The sequence below is a fragment of the Stomoxys calcitrans genome, chromosome 2 (assembly GCF_963082655.1).
Source record: "Stomoxys calcitrans chromosome 2, idStoCalc2.1, whole genome shotgun sequence".
In the NCBI taxonomy this organism is placed as follows: domain Eukaryota; kingdom Metazoa; phylum Arthropoda; class Insecta; order Diptera; family Muscidae; genus Stomoxys; species Stomoxys calcitrans.
This window is the reverse complement of record NC_081553.1, coordinates 224919873-224942195: the sequence shown is the minus strand read 5'-3', so window position 1 is coordinate 224942195 and position 22323 is coordinate 224919873. Positions and strand designations below refer to the sequence as shown.

At 38.7% G+C, this 22323-nt stretch overlaps 1 protein-coding gene across 2 annotated transcripts in view; it reads left to right on the top strand.

Moving 5' to 3' along the window:
* Window positions 1-8090: 8090 nt before the first annotated feature.
* LOC106081907 (globin CTT-VI) overlaps window positions 8091-22323 on the top strand; it is a 30006-nt gene continuing 15773 nt past the window's right edge. Inside the window, exon 1 of one of the 2 annotated variants that reach the window (XM_013244170.2) lies at window positions 8091-8227. The gene's annotated coding sequence lies outside the window, so the exon portion shown is untranslated. Of the gene's footprint in view, window positions 8228-15458; window positions 16241-22323 lie in introns of those variants that run through there. The other variant, XM_013244171.2, reaches the window with a different exon arrangement.

Genomic DNA, 22323 nt, shown 5'->3' with positions numbered 1-22323 from the left:
GATAGGATAAGGATAGGATAAGGATAGGATAAGGATAGGATAAGGATAGGATAAGTATAGGATAAGGGTAGGATAGAATACGGATAAGAATAGGATAAGGATAGGATAAGGATAGAATAAGGATAGGATAAGGATAGGATAAGGATAGGATAAGGATAGGATAAGGATAGGATAAGGATAGGATAAGGATAGGATAAGGATAGGATAAGGATAGGATAAGGATAGGATAAGGATAGGATAAGGATAGGATAAGGATAGGATAAGGATTGGATATGGATAGGATAAGGATAGGATAAGGATAGGTTAAGGATAGGATAAGGATAGGATAAGGATAGGATAAGGATAGGATAAGGATAGGATAAGGATAGGATAAGGATAGGATAAGGATAGGATAAGGATAGGATAAGGATAGGATAAGGATAGGATAAGGATAGGATAAGGATAGGATAAGGATAGGATAAGGATAGGATAAGGATAGGATAAGGATAGGATAAGGATAGGATAAGGATAGGATAAGGATAGGATAAGGATAGGATAAGGATAGGATAAGGATAGGATAAGGATAGGATAAGGATAGGATAAGGATAGGATAAGGATAGGATAAGGATAGGATAAGGATAAGATAAGGATAGGATAAGGATAGGATAAGGATAGGATAAGGATAAGGATAAGGATAGGATAAGGATAGGATAAGGATAGGATAAGGATAGGATAAGGATAGGATAAGGATAGGATAAGGATAGGATAAGGATAGGATAAGGATAAGGATAAGGATAAGGATAAGGATAAGGATAAGGATAAGGATAAGGATAAGGATAAGGATAAGGATAAGGATAAGGATAAGGATAAGGATAAGGATAAGGATAAGGATAAGGATAAGATAAGGATAAGATAAGGATAGGATAAGGATAGGATAAGGATAGGATAAGGATAAGGATAGGATAAGGATAGGATAAGGATAGGATAAGGATAGGATAAGGATAGGATAAGGATAGGATAAGGATAGGATAAGGATAGGATAAGGATAGGATAAGGATAGGATAAGGATAGGATAAGGATAGGATAAGGATAGGATAAGGATAGGATAAGGATAGGATAAGGATAGGATAAGGATTGGATAAGGATAGGATAAGGATAGGATAAGGATAGGATAAGGATAGGATAAGGATAGGATAAGGATAGGATAAGGATAGGATAAGGATAGGATAAGGATAGGATAAGGATAGGATAAGGATAGGATAAGGATAGGATAAGGATAGGATAAGGATAGGATAAGGATAGGATAAGGATAGGATAAGGATAGGATAAGGATAGGATAAGGATAGGATAAGATAAGGATAGGATAAGGATAGGATAAGGATAGGATAAGGATAGGATAAGGATAGGATAAGGATAGGAAAAGGTTAGGATAAGGATAAGGATAGGATAAGGATAGGATAAGGATAGGATAAGGAAAGGATAAGGATAGGATAAGGATAGGATAAGCATAGGATAAGGATAGGATATGGATAGGATAAGGATAGGATAAGGATAGGATAAGGATAGGATAAGGATAGGATAAGGATAGGATAAGGATAGGATAAGGATAGGATAAGGATAGGATAAGGATAGGATAAGGATAGGATAAGGATAGGATAAGGATAGGATAAGGAGAGGAAGTAAGTATAAGTATAAGTATAAGTATAAGTATAAGTATAAGTATAAGTATAAGTATAAGTATAAGTATAAGTATAAGTATAAGTATAAGTATAAGTATAAGTATAAGTATAAGTATAAGTATAAGTATAAGTATAAGTATAAGTATAAGTATAAGTATAAGTATAAGTATAAGTATAAGTATAAGTATAAGTATAAGTATAAGTATAAGTATAAGTATAAGTATAAGTATAAGTATAAGTATAAGTATAAGTATAAGTATAAGTATAAGTATAAGTATAAGTATAAGTATAAGTATAAGTATAAGTATAAGTATAAGTATAAGTATAAGTATAAGTATAAGTATAAGTATAAGTATAAGTATAAGTATAAGTATAAGTATAAGTATAAGTATAAGTATAAGTATAAGTATAAGTATAAGTATAAGTATAAGTATAAGTATAAGTATAAGTATAAGTATAAGTATAAGTATAAGTATAAGTATAAGTATAAGTATAAGTATAAGTATAAGTATAAGTATAAGTATAAGTATAAGTATAAGTATAAGTATAAGTATAAGTATAAGTATAAGTATAAGTATAAGTATAAGTATAAGTATAAGTATAAGTATAAGTATAAGTATAAGTATAAGTATAAGTATAAGTATAAGTATAAGTATAAGTATAAGTATAAGTATAAGTATAAGTATAAGTATAAGTATAAGTATAAGTATAAAATATTTACTTATTAAATGTATAATAATAAAAATAACGTCAATGAATTGTCTCACTACAACTTACAAAAATATTATCTGTATCTGTATTTTCTCCCATTGGCGACTACTGTGGCATGGTGATCTGTATTAGACAAACTACGCTCATTAATGAGATCACCCAAGGGAAGCGTATGTAGTAGAGCACGTCACCAGTGACCACAAAGTGTGTGTAATTTTTTAATTAGACACAATGTATTTCCTAGGGTTAATTTCCCATGGAACCGGCCATAAACACGCAAAATTTTTATTTATTATGAAATTCGAATTTTTATCACGCTATCACTAAACCTTATCGTTTTCGTTTTTAGTTATGAATTACCAAATAAACAAATTGACAATAAGAATGTCCAGAAACGAGAAGCAAAACCCAAATATTGCACAAATGAAGAAGGTAGCACTTGAAACAAAGCCAAACAAAATGATTATTAGAAGCCAATCACAGTGTATAGAAGCATGTGATTGCAGGTGCGTTCGCATATATGTTTATCTTTTTATATGGTGTATTATTCTATATTTGTATAAAGAGTATAAGAGCACATAATTAATTAACCATACTTTTTGTATGTAGTAATGTATGTTTATTTGCACTTTATGGAATTATTTGGGTTGTTTGTCCAAAAAGTTTCCTTTGAAGAGGCAAGTATAATCTTTTGTTGACAGTGGGGTGAGATCAGAAAACAAAATATACATCGAAATTCAATTTTGCTATCGAGAAAGAAAATCTTCAATTCAGCCTGGCAACAGTCGCCCCGTCTTCAAGGGGCATGCTGAAATCACACACCGCCTCGCTAATGCCCATCGCGCTTAAATCTCTAATGTCTGTATAGCACTGGCATTACATCTGTAGAGCCTCTTGCCCTCAGGTCTCCCACAGTCGCTCAGATCAGTCGAGGGCAAGTTCCTCTCATGCAAAAATGCATTAAAGAAGCCATGTTCCGACGGTATGAAGCCCCGTACTTAGGCCGAAGCCAAAGTACGGGCGATCTCGTACCAACGTCGCGTCACGAATAAATTCGTAAGTCACCCGACTATTGTCACTCTTCGTCCATCTAGTTTTCCACTTATCATCATTGAACCACCTGCCAGCTCAGAAGCAATCCTCACGCCCTAATGGAATTCCCTTTCTCACACTAAACAGAATAGTCATGTAACTCAAATGAAGCGGGCGCGCCAAGCAATACCTGTAGTTCATCTGTCGAAACAGTCCTACACACAGGCAAGCAAGCCGGCATTGCTACCCTCTGACATGAGAGGATCTTGTTTCGTCCAAGGACAGTCGGATCAATTCCGTGCCACACAGCCGCTCTATAAGGTTTTCAAGCAACAAATAGGCTATATATGGACAGAACAGCGCGACAACTAAGACCCCAATCACTTCTCAGACTAGTCCAGTCATCTTCTCCTTCACCCGATTCAAATGAACCAGGAAACCCATTCTCTCTGAAACAATCACTCTCAGATATTTTTCGCGCGCTACGTTTTTGTTGCTAGCTCCGCCAGTTTGAATCGTGGGTGGACGATTCCGCGACAAGATGCCCTTGAGCAATATTGTAACGGTTTTGTCCTCCGCTTAACCATTTCGACTACTCCAGTCATCTCTCCTTCACCCAATCCAAGTGAACTACGAAATCCATTCTCTCTAAAATAGTCACTCCCAGATATTTTACGAGCGTTTGGTTTCTGATACTAGCTCCGCCAGATTGAATCGTGGGTGAACGACTTCGCGACAAGATGCCCTTGAGCAACATTGCCACAGTTTTGTTCTCCGCAACGTCAAGATAATCACGATCGCTCCATTCGAGTATAATTCAAATAGCCTTTACTTTAATCGGCTAGGACAGAACATTTGTTCCACCAAGTTTCGAGGTGTCTCCCACCAATTGATCTTTCCATCGGGCTTTTGGTCGTCCGGTTTGAGTGTACTACCGTTTCTGCGGTATTCTTTTCGCCGCTATTGCCGAACACTAGCAGTTGGGCAAAATGTTCTTTCCATATCCTTAGCATGCTGTGTCAGTTACCAGATTTCCTTCTTTGTCTCTGAAGGAGAATGTGCCTGCACCAAAGCCATCGGTTTGTTGTGTAATTGTTTGATAGAATTTTCGGACTTCATTCTGATTCCTTTACATCCCAACTCGCTCACACTCACACTCACGTCTTTCCATTTCCTTTTTCTTTCCGCGGAATAGACGTTTCTCCTCTCTCCTTTTCTCCCGATACCACTCCTTCAACTGGCGCGTTGCTACTGAGGGTTTTTCTATATGCCGCATTAATGGCTTCAGTAGCATTGCGACACTTTTGGTCGTACCATGGGTTCTTGGGGAAGGCTTCCGGTATCCAAATACGGATTTCGCGGCATTTTCCATGGAATGGGCAATAGTTTGCAACTGCGCCATTATATCATCGGAACAAGGAGTGCTTCCATCAAGTAGTTGGGAAAGTTGAGTGAAGAATGCCGCTGTCATTTGTTGTGTTTGCAGCTTTTCAATGTTCGGTTCCCTTTTCTCGCCATATTCAAACGGATGCGAACCTTTGCTGCAACAACGAAATGATCCGAATCTGTATTCGCTCCACGGATCGATCGTATATCTAACACGCTAGATGAATGCCTTCCATCTATCACAACGTGATCAATTCGGTTCATCGTTTTGTGATCGGGTGACAGCCATGTGCTACTGGTGCTACTATATACCATGTTTTTTTGCCGCGGCAAAATCTATCAGCCTCAAACCCATTACTGGACGTTATCTCGTAGAGGCTAAACTTTCCGACTGTTGGACCAAAGAAGTCTTCCTTCCCTATCTTCGCATCTCCCAGAACGATATACCATGGGCGAGTCAGCGGTCATAATTTCTCTCTTAGCGCTTGTAGAAAATATCCTTGGTCTGCTCGTCCTTGTCTTCTTTCAGGGCATGAACACAAATAAGGCTGATGTTGAAGAAGGTGTTTCAGTCTTCGTCTAACCACAAATCCACAGCTAAATTAATGCCTCGTTTTATGGCAGCTATAGTATAGTTCTTTACCGTTTGGTATACCGTTTGGTATTGTAGTGACGCCATTCCCAGTCCATCGCACTTCCGGTAAAGCCGTGATATCGGCCTTGTTCTTGTCTAATACAACCGCCAGCGAGTATTCTGCACCTTCTCTATGGAGACTTTCCAGGTGCAGATCCGTAAATCATGGTTCTTTTTTCGTTTGCGTGGGTCATCAACGTTATGGGATTCCTTTTTACTATTCCTATTTTTTTTCATGGAAAGGGTTTTGTGGGATCGCACATGTATCCCTCGTTGTCGCGAGCCGCTTGCTCCAAGATCCGACGCTTGCCTACAGCTGCCTCTAACCTGGAAACAGAAGCTGATATTGGCCATCCGCTTAAAAACGGAGCTTACCACCATCCGCAACCTGACGACCCGTGATAACGATGGTCGTAATCACTTAGCCGTTTTCTTAGATAATCCACCGCCATCCCTTTGGTGAGTTGTAAACTTTCTCGCATCGACTCTCGCATTGTTCGTTTTAAGAAATATATCCAACCGAGTGACTCAGGCATCAGATCAAATGTGTTCTTGTCTTGTGCTGGGCACTGTGATTCATCGGTGGTGGTTATTCCGATTTTTCTGTTGTTTTACATTTTCGTCAGGTTCCTGCTCGGGCGCCTTATATAATGGTGAATAGGAGGTTTTCGAAAATCTCCAACTCAGGTATGAGATCAGTATGTGGTGTTAGCTTGTGCGGGCACTGAAATTCGTAGGTGGTGGTTATTCCGATTTTTGTGTTTTTTTTTACATTTTCGTCAGGTCCCTGCTCGGTCGCCATTTGTAATAGTGAATAGGATTATTTTAGAAAATCTCCAACTCATGCATGAAATCTGAATGCGGTGTTATCTTGTGCGGGCACTGAGATTCATCGGTGGTGGTTATTCAGATTTTTTTGTGTTTTTACATTTTCGTCAGTTCCCTGCTCGGTCGCCATTTGTAATGGTGAATAGGATTATTTTAGAAAATCTCCAACTCAGGCATGAGATCAGAATGTGGTGTTTTCCTGTGCGGGAAACTGAGATTCATATGTGGCGGTAATTCTGTTTTTTTACATTTTCGTCAGGTCCCTGCTCGGTCGCCATTTGTAATGGTGAATAGGATTATTTTAGAAAATCTCCAACTCAGGCATGCGATCAGAATGTGGTGTTATCTTCTGAGGGAAATTGAGATTCATCGGTGGCGGTAATTCTGTTTTTTTACATTTTCGTCAGGTCCCTGCTCGGTCGCCATTTGTAATGGTGAATAGGATTATTTTAGAAAATCTCCAACTCAGGCATGCGATCAGAATGTGGTGTTTTCCTGTGCGGGAAACTGAGATTCATAGGTGGCGGTGATTCCGATTTTTCTGTTGTTTTACATTTTTGTCAGGTTCCTGCTCGGGCGCCTTATATAATGGTGAATAGGAGATTTTCGAAAATCTCCAACTCAGGTATGAGATCAGATTGTGGTGTTATCTTGTGAGGGAAACTGAGATTCATAGGTGGCGATGATTCTGATTTTTAACATTTTCGTCAGGTCTCTGCTTGGTCGCCATTTGTAAAGGGTGAATAGGAGTTTTTAGAAGATCTTCAACTTAGGTATGGGATCAGGACGTGGTGTTATCTTGTGCGGGAAACTGAGATTCATTGGAGGAGGTGATTCTGATTTTTAAAATTTTCGTCAGGTCCCTGCTCGGCCGCCATTTGTAATGGTGAATAGGATTATTTTAGAAAATCTCCAATTTAGGTATGGGATCAGGACGTGGTGTTATCTTCTGAGGGAAATTGAGATTCATCGGTTGCGATAATTCTGATTTTTAACATTTTCTTCAGGTCCCTGCTCGGTCGCCATTTGTAATGGTGAATAGGATTATTTTCTAAAATCTCCAACTCAGGCATGAGAGCAGAATGTGGTGTTATCTTCTGAGGGAAATTGAGATTCATCGGTGGCGGTAATGCTGTTTTTTTTACATTTTCGTTAGGTCCCTGCTAGGGCGCCATCTGTAAATGGTGATTAAGAGTTTTTAGCAAATCTCCCACTCAGACTGGCTGATTAGGGTCTTCTTTATAAAATCTCTATTTCAGCCTGTTTTTAGGACCTGTTTTTAAGGATTTTTTTTGGAAATTTGTATGTTTAGTTTTTGTTATTTGTGCGGCTAATTTTTTCGGATCCTAAAACCTGTGTTTGTGCGGGTAACTGAGATTCATCGGTGGCGGTAATTCGGATTTTTCCGCTTTTAAAATTTTTGTCAGATCTCTGCTCGGGCGCCATATGTCAATGGTGATGAAGATTTTTTTTTTAGCAAATCTCCCACTCAGACTGGCAGATTAAGGTCTTCATTAGAAAATCTTCATTTCAGCCTGTTTTTAGGAGCCGTTTTTAAGGGTTTTTGGAAAATTTTATGTTTAGTTTTTGCCATTTCTGCGACTCCATTATACGGTTCTTAAACACTGTGCTTCCCTACTTTATTTCTATTTATATAGAGTATTTGCGTTTTTGTTTTCTTTAAGACACTCACAAAAATATTCAAATTTGAAAATAGTGATCAAAAAAAAGAATTCAAAACAACTTTTTTTTTGATTGTTTGTTTTTTTCCTATGGCTCACACACACACTTCATGGTGTCTTACCGAATTCAAGTATTGGAAATTTATATACTTTGGCGTGTTTGAGGCTATCGCGTCTCAGTTGTTTGTTATCATCCGATAGGTGTAGGTCATTCTTAGTGCCAACCACAGCAATCCGACAAGTGAGATTTTGCTTTTTTAACAGCAATAGTTAGTGGTTTACCATTGAAGCAAAAGGTAAGTGTTTGGCAGTAAAGTGCAGTTAAAATATTTGAACTTTAAGAAGTTATGCAATGGGAAATGAAGTGAATTTTAATGTGACATAAATTATCAAGAATACTAAGTGGAATCTTTTGAAACTTTAAGATAAGGTTTATTAGTGGCTTTCTGGATTTTTAATTATTTTTTAAACAGTTCAGCTTGGCCTTGGTAATAGCAGTAGCCGGAACTTTAAATTGACCTTTACTGACATTGGGGGACCATCATTGTTATACAATGGAAGAAATTTTATAAGCTGCTTAAATATCGGCTGTGTTTTTATTACCGATGATAAACCGATGACTGTTGATCATAAACTTAGGGTGGAAAGATTTTAAAGGGTGTGGCATTTGAACAAGAAAGTTGTGATTAAATCAGCAAAATCTTTATTTTGGGCACTGATGATCGTTATTGGTGAGTTCAGTAAATGTAAGGCTATATGAAATAAAGACCTAACTAGATCATATTAAGTTATATGAAACCACTTACTGTTCTCAATGATGATCCTTAAATCGTTTTCAGGGCGTTCAGCAGTAAGAGAGTCCTTTTTTCTTATCTTTTAGTTTGTTCTTAGAAAAAAGTCTTTAGCCTAAATATTCTTCCCCAGCAATTTATCATATTTAGCAAAACTCCCTCCCTTTAGAAACTTCTTATTCAATTTAAAATCTTGGCATTTACATCAACTGGAAATTAAATTTATTGCCTTTCATTTTCCAAAAATATAGCCAACCATTAGCTTGCTTTTTACCTTTTCAACTAAATGCGCCTTGTCAATATGTCATGTCTTATGAAACTTCAAGTTTTACTTACCCGTCCAACATCAAGTGAAACTAAAAGGCTTTTAACCTTTTGAAAAAATGTTCAAAAAGTTTTCTTTTTTGAGATTTTAAGTCCTCTCCACCAAGACACTTGGAAAGTTTTCGGTTTTTTTTCAAGTCTCGCATTATGTCTTCAAAATTTTAACAAAGTGTCAGTTCTATTGGAAGACTCATAGAATTTTTTTCTTTTCCCTGCTATCTTTTTAGCTATGAACTTCCTTGCAAAGCTTGGGGAAAGTTGATTGGGGGTGTTTGAAGTTTATTTCCTTTCCTTTCATTTAAACAACGTGAACGAGTTTCAAAAAAGTTCTTAAAGTGTTTTGTTCCCAAGGAAAATCTCTACTTAGGCCATTAGAAGAGTTGCATGGGAGTTCAGTGTCTGGCTGTATGGTAGTTTTTATATGCTTTTGCCCTTTTTTCGGAGAATTATGTCTGACTTATTTTTCATGCTGTCTACAGGTGGTAATTGAGGTTTTTGCACGTCTATTTCGTTTTCTTTTGATGAAACAAAGGACACGAGAAAAGGAATGGAAGGATTTTGCAGTGGCGTTTACAGTCATACAACATTGATTGGTGGGGAATGGAGCAATATTGCGAGTTTGGTTTGTGGCTTCTTTCTGGTGAAGAGGGGCACGTCTTTTGCTTCATATAAGTGTTCACTGTTTCTATATTTTATCACTTTGGGGTTGGGGTGTCTACTATGGTTTGAGGTCCTACTTAATCTTCTATAAAATTTCTGCAGGATATGAAGGAACTCAAGGTGAGCCAAATAATGCAAATTGGACACTTATGGTTTATAAAAGTAAACTCAAAATCCTATTTTTGAACTATTGGACCTAGGACATCGCCATGCCAAAGTAATTACAATCGATGCCAAAAAATAAGTAGTTATTAGTTTTTGAATGACCTTACCTTTCTGGTTATTTGGTAATGCGTGTTTTTGCTGGGTAGAGACATAAGCCCTTTGAATGTTGAAAAAGACTGCAATCTAATCCCTTCTAACATCAGAATACGAAATGCCCAAGTTTTCTGCTATTCTGCCTAAAACTGGACTGTTTCGTACTCAATAAACGATGCTTCTCCAAAAATCAAACTAATCTCCTGTTCAACATTCTCTCAAAAGAGTTTACAAAGGCAGTTGGTAAGAGAAATCGGTCTATAACTAACTTTGACAGTAGTATCCTTTCCAGTCTTGAGAATTGGAAGCACTATAGACTTTCCCTTGTCCCGGTGTTAAGTAAAATGCCCCTTCAATTCCATGGAATTTTGCTCCGACATTGGTACGATGTGGCGGTAAATATATCAAATTTAACTCAGCCGTGTAGTTCGGACCACTTCTCTCGTTTTTAGTTGCAATTGTCGGATGATTCATCCGATTGTCCTAACGATGTCGGTACGAAAGCGGAAAATTTGGCTTACTGGGAAAGCTTCAGGGAGAGCCTTCTTGGATTCATTTGACCTCTAGGGAAGAATTTGGCCTGCGTGGAAGAAAAATGCGTTGATGTTGAGTAACACGGAAAAAGGGGCTACTGGAGATGTTGCAAATGCAGCTGGGGTTAGTAAGACTGCGACATCTGATATTGAAGTCAATGCAAGCCTAAGATATAAGGCATATGGAGATGTCGGAAACTCTCCTGGGATTAGAAAAGGGGAGAAACTGGGTTATTGGCGTAGAAGGATGAGAAAACAAGGATTATGATGATACCGCTTAATATTGCTATCTTTGTGAATCGTGGCGTCTTGGAAATTCCCCGAAGACTAGAAACGCGCTGCGTCTGGATGTCATCAACCTTTCAGAATAAAAACGAGGCGCCAAGTGTGAATTTTCTAGGCCCTACAAAGTTTCTTAGAATGTGCGCAGTTTAAAAGGTAGTAAAGAAGGAAGAAAAAGTGGCCTTTAAAGGGTTGGTCAATTTTTAAAAGGTTGTGAAGGACTGAGGGAACGGAGTACGATTAGGAAAATTGGGATGAATTTTGAATACTCTGGATACTATGGATGCAGTGGGTAGTCTAAAGATGTTCTCATACATCAAAACCAATTCAAGATAAGACCTACTGGATTCGCTTTCCCGTGAGGGAAAAGTGGAAGGCGAATGGGACTTTAGACTTCTAAGGTGGCTCCAAAACTTAAACAATGACGGAATTGGGGGTCGAAAACGATACACTTGACATACGGACGTCGGAGAAACTGTCGCCCTTGGAAACGTGGTGATTGTCTTACCACTGAACACAGAAGAGGAGATGACTGGTGCAGAGAAGGTAGTGAGATAGCATTCTGAACTTGGATGTTGAACTCTCTAGACGAAGGTAACTTTAAATTTAAGTCTGACCAAAAAGGATTCGTTTGTTAAATCTTTAATTCAGCCAGGCTGAATAGGATTTTCCATAGAAATTCGTATATTCAGCACGGCTGAATAGAATTTTCTATAGAAAATCTTCAATTGTGCCTGGCTTCATAGGATTTTCATTAGAAAATCTTCAATTCAGCCTGGCAGTATGGGATTTTTTAGAGAAAATCTTCAATTCAACCTGGCAGAATGGGATTTTCTACAGAAAATCTTCAATTCAGTCTGGTAGAATGGGATTTTCTACAGAAAATCTTCAATTCAGCCTGGCTGAATAGCATTCAATTCAGGACTCAATTGACCGATTAGGATCTTTCATAGAACAACTGAATGCAAAAAGCAACTGAATGCCGAAGAGCTGCTACCACTTCCACAAATGTGGCCAAAGCCAACTGAAGTCAAGCCTCTTCAAAAGGAATGTTCATATGTTATACAGGCCACAAGTAGCACCAGCAGCAATGTATTGTTGTTGTTGCTGTTCCACATTCCACATTGGTTTTTTTTAACAAAACTATCAAAAGCCAAAAAATCTTCCATCACAATAAAATGAAACCAAGTCAAAATAAAACTGAAGAACATAAAATGCTGGAGAGCAGAAAGAAGCAAATAGGCTATCGTATAATTAGCAGCGAGAATAACACAACAATGAAACAACCCAGAGGATGGTTGGCGGCGTTGGCTACAACGGCAACTACAGGTTAGCTTTTTTGGTTCCTATCATATGGTATTTACTGATGGACTGACTGCCTCGATGACTGGTTTCTTGGTTGCATCTCCTCCCTCTCACTCATTCACGTTTGCTGCATGGCTGCAATTTCGAAGAAAGACCGGTTCGTTGTTCGAACTGTTCATCAACGTGTGTGAGATGCACAGCAGAAATACACACAACGTTGGCAAAGGCCTAATTTTCCTACATTCGAAAAAAAATTTTCACTTCAATTTAGCTAAAATGTAAATAGGATTTTCTGTAGAAAATCTGGATGAATAGGATTGAAAAGGATTTACTTTAGAAACTCTTCAATTCAGCCTGGCTGAATAGGATTTTCTTTAGAAAATCTTCAATTCAGCCTGGCTGAATAGGATTTTCTTTAGAAAATCTTCAATTCAGCCTGGCTGAATAGGATTTTCTTTAGAAAATCTTCAATTCAGCCTGGCTGAATAGGATTTTCTTTAGAAAATCTTCAATTCAGCCTGGCTGAATAGGATTTTCTTTAGAAAATCTTCAATTCAGCCTGGCTGAATAGGATTTTCTTTAGAAAATCTTCAATTCAGCCTGGCTGAATAGGATTTTCTTTAGAAAATCTTCAATTCAGCCTGGCTGAATAGGATTTTCTTTAGAAAATCTTCAATTCAGCCTGGCTGAATAGGATTTTCTTTAGAAAATCTTCAATTCAGCCTGGCTGAATAGGATTTTCTTTAGAAAATCTTCAATTCAGCCTGGCTGAATAGGATTTTCTTTAGAAAATCTTCAATTCAGCCTGGCTGAATAGGATTTTCTTTAGAAAATCTTCAATTCAGCCTGGCTGAATAGGATTTTCTTTAGAAAATCTTCAATTCAGCCTGGCTGAATAGGATTTTCTTTAGAAAATCTTAAATTCAGCCTGGCTGAGTAGGATTTTCTTTAGAAAATCTTCAATTCAGCCTGGCTGAATAGGATTTTCTTTAGAAAATCTTCAATTCAGCCTGGCTGAATAGGATTTTCTTTAGAAAATCTTCAATTCAGCCTGGCTGAATAGGATTTTCTTTAGAAAATCTTCAATTCAGCCTGGCTGAATAGGATTTTCTTTAGAAAATCTTCAATTCAGCCTGGCTGAATGGGATTTTCTTTAGAAAATCTTCAATTCAGCCCGGCTGAATGGGATTTTCTTTAGAAAATCTTCAATTCAGCCTGGCTGAATAGGATTTTCTTTAGAAAATCTTCAATTCAGCCTGGCTGAATAGGATTTTCTTTAGAAAATCTTCAATTCAGCCTGGCTGAATAGGATTTTCTTTAGAAAATCTTCAATTCAGCCTGGCTGAATAGGATTTTCTTTAGAAAATCTTCAACTCAGCCTGGCTGAATAGGATTTTCTTTAGAAAATCTTCAATTCAGCCTGGCTGAATAGGATTTTCTTTAGAAAATCTTCAATTCAGCCTGGCTGAATAGGATTTTCTTTAGAAAATCTTCAATTCAGCCTGGCTGAATAGGATTTTCTTTAGAAAATCTTCAATTCAGCCTGGCTGAATAGGATTTTCTTTAGAAAATCTTCAATTCAGCCTGGCTGAATAGGATTTTCTTTAGAAAATCTTCAATTCAGCCTGGCTGAATAGGATTTTCTTTAGAAAATCTTCAATTCAGCCTGGCTGAATAGGATTTTCTTTAGAAAATCTTCAATTCAGCCTGGCTGAATAGGATTTTCTTTAGGAAAATCTTCAATTCAGCCTGGTTGAATAGGATTTTCTTTAGAAAATCTTCAATTCAGCCTGGCTGAATAGGATTTTCTTTAGAAAATCTTCAATTCAGCCTGGCTGAATAGGATTTTCTTTAGAAAATCTTCAACTCAGCCTGGCTGAATAGGATTTTCTTTAGAAAACCTTCAATTCAGCTTGGCTGAATAGGATTTTCTATAGAAAATCTTCAATTCAGCCTGGCTGAATAGGATTTTCTTTAGAAAATCTTCAATTCAGCCTGGCTGAGTAGGATTTTCTTTGGAAAATCTTCAATTCAGCCTGGCTGAATAGGATTTTCTTTAGAAAATCTTCAATTCAGCCTGGCTGAATAGGATTTTCTATAGAAAACCTTCAATTCAGCCTGGCTGAATAGGATTTTCTTTAGAAAATCTTCAATTCAGCCTGGCTGAATAGGATTTTCTTTAGAAAATTTTCAATTCAGCCTGGCTGAATAGGATTTTCTTTGGAAAATCTTCAATTCAAACTGGCTGAATAGGATTTTCTTTAGAAAATCTTCAATTCAGCCTGGCTGAATAGGATTTTCTATAGAAAACCTTCAATTCAGCCTGGCTGAATAGGATTTTCTTTAGAAAATTTTCAATTCAGCCTGGCTGAATAGGATTTTCTTTGGAAAATCTTCAATTCAAACTGGCTGAATAGGATTTTCTTTAGAAAATCTTCAATTCAGCCTGGCTGAATAGGATTTTCTATAGAAAACCTTCAATTCAGCCTGGCTGAATAGGATTTTCTTTAGAAAATCTTCAATTCAGCCTGGCTGAATAGGATTTTCTTTAGAAAATCTTTAATTCAGCCTGGCTGAATTGAATTTTCTTTAGAAAATCTTCAATTCAGCCTGGCTGAATAGGATTTTCTTTAGAAAATCTTCAATTCAGCCTGGCTGAATAGGATTTTCTTTAGAAGATCTTCAATTCAGCCTGGCTGAATAGGATTTTCTATAAGAAAGCGGGTTGAAAAAAGTTTTCCATAGTTCTTTTTTGTTTTCTTTGTGTTCGCCTCTGGTTTAAGTTGTAAGTAACGTCTCTGCCCATTTCGTCTCTGTCAAAGATTTTTACTCTCACACACTCTGTTGGGGAAAGCTTTGGTTTGGTGCGCGCCAAAAAATCAAAAAGCTTTTTGACAAACCGACCCCCCATGGACTCATAAATTTCAATATGAGTGTAAGAGCTTGAAGTGCTTTGCGCTCACACTGGGAGCAACAAAAACAAAGCACAGCAGAAGAAATTAACTTAAATTGACTCTCATAATCATTAAATACAAATCAAATTTGAACTTGAACTGAGAGTTACTAGCAAACAGCGAAGACAACATCAGCCAACCAACCCAACCACCCACCCATCCACCCAACACCACCACAGCATATACTCACGCAACGCAGCGTAGAGAGCGCAGTTACACTGACATCCCCACTTGCCATGGTGGCCTAGCATACCAAATCACCCAAAACACACTGGCAGTTTCAGTGTAATTTTGTGAGCACAAGCGTGCGGTTAACGGCGCATCATTCTGACGGTGAACACTGAACTTAAAACACGAATCGCTTGATGAAAAACGATAACGGAATTTTAACACTTGTTCTCATGTGCGTATGTGTGTGAGTGTGTGTGTGTGTGTGCGTATGAGATGAGGCGCTATTGTAAATGAATTAATGCTTAAATAGATTTAAATTACGCGTAATAGTAGATAACTAACTAAAATACAAAAATAAAGCAAAGTCCCCCTCTCTCTCTCTTTCCTCTTCTTAAGTTAACAATAATTCTTTGAAAAAAATTCCTAAACGCAAAGAAAAGATCAGAGGTGAAAGTTTAAGTTACAAAGAAAATAAAATGGAATTGAATTAATGCCAAGGAACCAATGAATAATTTATAAAAATTGCTTAAATGTCCTTGCTGGTGGAAAGTGTATGAGAGGAGAGGACCACAGCGAGTAGATGATACAAGAGGAATAAAGGAAACACTTTTGGTTTCCAAGAGAATGAATGACAGAAACAACAACAACACCATCATAACAAGAAAACAGCTTTATCAGTAACAGAAACAGCAACAGCAACAACATATCAACATAAACAACAACAAAAAGCAAAAACAAGAACCAAAAAACATTTATAAGCTTAGCTACATGTGAAAATAACAGTCACATCACCGACCTATGGACAAAGTGTAAACAAAGAAATTTTATGTCCAAATAATCGTAAAAAAAACATCTGAATTTGCCTCCAAAACCACCAAAGCTGTAGTACACCCCCCACTTCAGAATATTATTTCGCAACAACAAGCACACTAAAAAAAGAAACGCCAAGTAGCCATCATCACAAATCAAGTGGAAGGTCCTCGGTTCTTCAAACGCCTGCGACACCACCCCTCTTCACACCCACAAAACAGGTATTAAAAAGTCAATTCTTCGCCTGCATTCCTTTAGAATGGCAACCCGCAGATTATGGACTAAGACTCAATATGGCTGTGAAAGTGTATATGTGTGTGTGTGTGATTTTATCTTTCTCTCTCTCATTCGCTCTTAGGCAGTATGTGAGTTGGATTACAAAATCCTTTAATTAAATATAAACATTTTGTTGTTAACATCTTTCCCGTCCTTTCCCCCTTAGGGCACATTCCTTACATTGTGTTGCGAAACTGTCAATCTTTGATTTTCCACCCCCCTCCCTCCGTCATTCTTCTCTCCCTTTTTCATTTTTAATTCTAACTAATCAAGCGTTGGCAAATTGTAGTTGTATTTGTATGGACTTATCTGCTGAGCGAGTGGATTGGTGTGTGTGCTCTGTGTGTTTGAGAGGATATCTCTCATTCCCTTGAAGAAATCTGTTTAGGGTATCTTTGTATGTGAGTGCTTTTTCAACGTGAGTAGTCTTGTATTTGTGTCTTTTGAATAATGTATGAGTTTCTATCTGTCTCAATAATAAACAAAAAAAAAAGAAAGCAACATTTGAAAAGGCCGGTGCTTTATACTCCTTATACAATATAAAAATCATTCTTGTCCATTTGGCCGAAGAATGGTTCGATGAGGATAGTAAATATTGAAGTCTAATGAGGACTAAGAGGAATTTCTACTGTTCCCATCTACTTAAACCATATCATTCATTAATAAGACCATAAATCGGGAGATCGGTATATATAGCAGCTATATCCATATAAAAACTTTTGAACAGCAATAAAATTAGCAGATTTTATCGAAAACAATTGAATTTTTCAAATTCTGGCAGGGGCTAAAACTTTTCTGGTTGGTGCTTAACCCACAGATGGGCCATATCGGTCCATGTTTTGATATAGCTGCCATAAAATCCGATCTTGGATCTTGACTTCTTGAGCCACTAGAGGACGCAATACTGATCCGATTTAGCTGAAATTTAGCATGACATGTTTTGTTATGATTTCCAACAACAGTGCCAATTATGGTTCAAATCGGTTCATAACCTGACATAGCTTTTACATAAATCGATCTGGGTCTCGACTTCTTGAGCCTCTAGAGGGCGCAGTTCCTATCCGATTTGGCTGAAATTTTGCATGACGTGTTTCACTATGACGTCCAACAACTGTCCCACGTACGGTTTAAATCGGTCCATAACCTGATATAGCTGCCATATAAACCGATCTTGGATTTTGCTTTCTTTACCCACTAGAGGGCGCAATTCCTATGCAATTTAGCTGAAATTTTGCATGAGTTGTTTTGTTATGACTTCCAATCGGTCCACAACCTAACATAGCAGCCATATAAACCGATCTGGGATATTGACTTCTTGGGCCTCAAAAGGGCATAATTATTATCCGATTTGCCTGAAATTTTGTACTACGGCTTCTCCTGTGACCTTCAATATACATGTCGAATATGGTCAGAATCGGTCTTCAGCCTGATATAACTCCCCTATAAACCGATCTTCCTATTTTACTTCTTGAGCCCATAAAAGGCCCAATTCTTACTCGATTTGGCTAAAATTTTACGCATAGACATCTACTGTGGTCTCCAACACTCTACCAATTAGCATAGGAATTCTTTTCTTTTATCCTTTGTTTGTCTCAAAAGATATATCGGGAAAGAACTCGACAAATGCGATCAATGGTGCAGGGTATATAAGATTCGGCCCGGCCAAACTTAGCACTCTTTTACTTGTTATGTGCTAATAAGTTCTGTGTGAACTATACTTGGTACGGATAGCGGGTGGATTTATCCAACTCACTGTTCCAATTTTCAGTCAAATCAGATAATGAATGCGCCTTTTACTCACTTAAGACCCTAGGTTCGCAGATTGGTTTATGTAGTAGCTATATCCAAGTTTTGTCTGATGTGGACCATAGACGTTTCGGATATCGGGTGGTCCAATCCAACTCACTATTCCAAATTTCAGAGAAGTCGGGTTATAAATACGACTTTTATTGGCTTAAGACCCTGAATCCGCAGATCAGTCTATATGAAAGCAATATCCAAATGTGGTTCGAGCTCGATTATACTCGACTCGGATATCGGGTGGCCCAATCCAACTTACTGTTCCAAATTTCAGCGAAATTGGTAATAAATGCGGTTTTTGTGGGCTTAAGACCCTGAATCCGCATATCGGTGTATATGGTAGTTATATCCAAACATGCTCCGATCTGAACTGTATTCCGTTCATATGTGGGATGCCCTAGTGCAACTCATTGTTCCAAATTTCAGCGAAATCAGGCAAAAAATTCGGTTTTTGTGGGCTTAAGACCCTGAATCCGCAGATCGGTCTATGTGGTAGCTATATTCAAATATGCTCCGATCTGAACTGTACTCAGTTCATATATGAGATGTCCTACTGCAACTCGTTGTTCCAAATTTCAGCAAAATGAGATAATATACATGCCTTTTATGAGTTGAAGACCATAAATCAGAATATCGGTTCATATGGCTGCTATATCCAAATCTGATACGATTTGCCTCGTTCACGAAATTAAATTGTCTTAGAATTTGACGAAGATCCGAAATATATATACTTTGTAGGGTAGGAAATGGATATTTCGATGTGTTGCAAACAGAATGACTATCCTGTCCTATGATGGAGGGTATGAAAATGTAGGGAAGCAGATGGACCGCGAAGAAAGTCTCACCGGCAAGAGTATGATCCAGTTATCCTCAGATTAAGTGCCTTGAGGAAATTCAGGCACGGCAAGAAATGTTCACCCATTGCCCTCCATTTGTTTCTCGTAGTTGCTGGGCAGTGATACATGAAGTGCTCGACTGTCTCCAACTCTTCCTTGTCATCGCAAACTCTGCACACGTCTGTCTCTCCCTTGGTCCAGAGCGGCATCAAGGACCTGATGAAAGAATGACTAGTCAGGACTCCTATAAGCATGCATCCTCAGCCTTGACGTCCTGTTCCGTGAAATACTCTGTCAAAGGGCGTTTGCCACCCTGCAGCATACAGAATCAGCATCCATCCTAACAAGAAACTCGCAAGAAGTTGAACATGAACAAAAGGTTCCCATGAACATTCCATTTAGGAACAGGGACAAACTTCTCACTTATCAATGAGTGCTGTTCGATTCGAGTTTTAGAACAATGAAAATGGGCCTCCTTTTTATGACCGAGTCCGAATGACGTGACGCAGTGTGACCCCGCTTTGAGGAGAAGTCTTTCACATTTCGGATCACTATAGCATATGTTTTCAGGTCGAGCACGAGATGGGGAGGAGGAGGCCATTGAAAAACCCAAGGAAGACCGTCTGGGGGAAGTTCAGCGAACAGATGCAGAAGCTGGGTCGCAAGGAAACTAGAGGCAGCAGTGGGTCTTGTCAGGCAATGCCCGAACGAGGCCTTTCTGAAGGCATGTCCGGAACGAAACCCGGCAGCCTTAGTGGACACCAGAACAGAAGGTACTCAGTGGGGAGAGCAGGGGGCTGGCACGAATATCGTGAGGCCCTGGGCAAGTTAAAGAAGCAGACGAGGAAGGCAAACCAAAGTTCCCGCAGCCTTAGTGGACACCAGAACAGAAGGTACTCAGTGGGGAGAGCAGGGGGCTGGCACGAATATCGTGAGGCCCTGGGCAAGTTAAAGAAGCAGACGAGGAAGGCAAACCAAAGTTCCCGAATGAAATTCTTTGGGAAATCGGAAGGCACTAGCTCCCTGAGGTGGGAGGACGGGACTTGCACAGAGAGTGGTCAGGAGACGGCGGAACTTCTAATGGAGAAACATTTTCCAGGCGGCCAGGAAGAGATCAGATTCCAAAAAATCATTGATGTCTCCTGCCCCGGTGTTCCCATTCAATATAGTATCATGCGTGTATACAAAAAGCCCCGGAAAGGGCGGAAGAATGCTTTAAGCAGCGCCAGGTATCTAACTCCCTTGACCTTAGGGTGATCTCCATTGCCATACACCCAAACATGCAGGTGCAAATCCATTCAGCGTCTTTCTCCGGGCACTCCTCCTTGTCCCGGAGATTAGCTCCGCCGAGGTACCGTGTACTTTCTCGATCATTTGTGGAGTGTACAGTTGTTCAAACCCCGATGCCCCAGCAGGCATCCATAGGTGGGTATCAGAATCCTGCCATCGCTTAGAAAGAATATTCCATCTTTTTGTACAGTGCCTGACGTTTTGCTTCGCCAGCAGTCTCAGTAGGCCCGACTCAATTCCTTCAGTCGGTATCTATGCCATTGCCACTATGCGATCAGGCAGTTTAGCCATTGACGAAACTTTGAGTTTTGCCCCTGGGGGGACTCAACGTTATCAATTGCCCAACGTTAAAATTCTATCTAGTTTCAATGGGTTCCGTTAAACATTATGACGCCGCTGCTCCTAAATGGTCTAAAGTTTCAAGTGAATCTGATTTTAGACACCTGATTTAGGTACCAACCTAACCCAAATTTTTTTCTCGTAATTTAACATACAACCCTCGTTTCTCAACGCAAGTATTGTAGCTTTCAGTACAACAATAAAAAAAAAAAACAAAACATCCTTTGCCCCCATACCTAGCATTCATGTATACATACTGCACAACAATATGCTCAGGCTTGTTATAATTTTTAATCCTGTCGGAGGTTATGGTTGGCATTGTCATTCTGTGATTCTCTCTTAACGAAGGATAACATGGACATCAACTACAACAAAAACAACAACGGCAAAGACTATCACTACCACTACAACAATACGAGTACAACCAAAGAGGACGACAACGGCAGACATCCATCCCATCAAGTAACAACAGTTACCATTCTTTCTTCTTTTTTCTCATTTCCATTGTTTATGTTGTCTATTGCGATGTGTGTGTGTATGTGAGTATAAGTGTGAGTGTATGTTTGATTCAGCAATGAGAGTGAGAGTACAATTGACTATACAAGTGGTATACCCTTTCTGCTGTCTTCAAAACAAGGCACAGTGTACCGAGTACATTAGTGTGGCCCCCCCCCTTGAGATGCTCTCTATTGAAATGTATCTCATTGGAAGATGAGTGTGTATGTGTGTCCACATGTGTAGTTTTTGGTTGCTTTGAATGCGTGCCATTGTGTTCTTATAGAATGGTTTTGGACTACCTTTGTTATGTTTGTTACCAGATTACAAGTGATTGAGGCAATATTAGTGTTCCACAATTGAAAGACTGTGATTGACAGTGACTGAAGCCAAAATCTCTTGGAATAAGGGTATTATAAATTCAATATCAATCATACGCAGTGTCGAACTTATAAATTGGGTGTATTATTAAGAGGTGAAGAATTGCAACAACTAAAGGGGCAAGCTTTATGTTACCCATCAACATAGGTCCCACCCCCATGGTGGGAGTATATATCAAAAAGTCATTCACACCTCGAAATGTTTTGGTCTTCTTGACATTCTGCGTCAATCTAGTCTAAATCACGATAGCGTTCGAACGAATGAAGATATCGGGTTGAGATTATGCACCATATCTAAGCGATGTAGGTCATTGGGGAATGTAAATGCAAATTTGACCATGAACATTCTATTGAGGAACAGTGACGTACTTCTTACATATCAATGAGTGTTGTCCGTGTCAAGTTTTAGTTCAATGATACAGACCTGCTTTTTATATCCGAGTCCGAAAGGCGTGCCGCAGTGCTACACCACTTTGGGGAGAAAATTTTTTTCATAGTTCTCGCCAGGATTCAAACCCAGATGCTCCACGTCATAGGTGGACATGCGAACCACTGCCCTACGGTGGCATGTTAATGGGCCATATCGGTCCATGTTTTGATATAGCTATCATATAAACCGATCTTGGATCTTGGCTTCTTGAGCCACTAGAGGGCGCAATTTCAATCCGATTTGGTTGAAATTTTGCACAACGTATTTCGTTATGATTTCCAACATCTGTGCTTAGTATGATACAAATCGGTCCACAACCTTATATAGCCGTCATATAAACCGATCATGAATCTTGCTTTCTTGAGACTCTAGAGGGCGCAATTCTAATATGATTTGGCTGAAATTTAGCATGATGAGTTTTGTTATGGCTTCCAACAACTGTGCTGAGTATGGTTCAA